This window comes from Arachis ipaensis, chromosome B01 (genome assembly GCF_000816755.2).
Source record: "Arachis ipaensis cultivar K30076 chromosome B01, Araip1.1, whole genome shotgun sequence".
NCBI lineage: Eukaryota > Viridiplantae > Streptophyta > Magnoliopsida > Fabales > Fabaceae > Arachis > Arachis ipaensis.
Genome location: NC_029785.2, coordinates 34,168,594 through 34,169,862, shown reverse-complemented (window position 1 = coordinate 34,169,862; position 1,269 = coordinate 34,168,594).

Genomic DNA, 1,269 nt, shown 5'->3' with positions numbered 1-1,269 from the left:
TCTTTTCTTGTTTTTCTTGTGCTTTTTCAAAATATCAGTTTCCAAAGAAAATTTTATTTATTAAATACAATATTAAAACACGTTAAATTTTTAGCTCAATTGGCTAGAGCGTTGTGCCTATGTTCTTGGTAATTGGCTATCTTCTTTTTAAAACTTTTCTAAAAATAAATTTTCTTTGATTAAATCTTGTGCCAAACTTTAAGTTTGGTGTTTTCTTGTTAGCTTTTCTTTAGTTTTCGAAAATTTTATTGTGATTTTCTAAAAATTTTAAGTTTGGAGTTCTTTCTTCATGTTCTTGTTGTTCTTGTGAGTCTTCAAGGTGTTCTTGAGTTTTCCTTGTGTCTTGATCTTAAAATTTTTAAGTTTGGTGTTCCTTCGTGTTTTTCCTCCAAAATTTTTGAAAATAAGGAGCATTAGATCTAAAAATTTTAAGACTTGTGTCTTTTTATTGTTTTTCTCTTTCCTCATTAAATTCAAAAATATCTTTCTCCTTTATTTTAATTGATTTTTCGAATTTTCCTTTTAAAAATTCAGATTTTATTTTAAAATTTTTTATTTTATCTTATCTTAGTTTTAAAATTTCAAAATTTAAATCTTTTTCAAAAAAATTCATATCCTTTTCAAAATCTTATCTTATCTCATTTCAAATTTCAACTTCCAAAATTCAAAATTCAAATTTCAAAACTTTTTAATTTAAATTCCTTATCTTCTCTTACCTAGCTTATCTTATCTTTTCTAATCTCAAATCTTAAAATCAAATCTTTTTCATATCTTTTATTTTATTTTATTTTATTTTATTTTCTTTTCTTACAGGTGTCTTTAATTTTAAAACATATCTTTTTCAAAACTTCCTAACCAATTTCTTTCTCTTCATTTTTTTCGAAAATCCTCACCCACATCCTTTTCAAATCTTTTTAATTAATTAATTTAGTTTTTAATTTTCTTTTTCTTTAAATTTTCGAAATTATAGTCCATTTTTCATTTATTTTATTTTATTTTATTTTAATTTTGATTTTCAAAAAAAGAAAAAAAATAAAAATATATTCTATTTGCTATTCATATCAATTCCCTTTTCTCCATCATGGACCTAAGTAGAAATGAACAGTCCAGAAGGACTCTGGGGTCATATGCTAACCCCACTACTACTTCATATGGGAGTAGTATCTGTATACCCTCCATCGGAGTCAGTAGCTTTGAGTTGAATCCTCAGCTCATTATCATGGTGCAGCAAAGTTGCCAGTATTCCGGTCTTCCACAGGAAGAACCTAC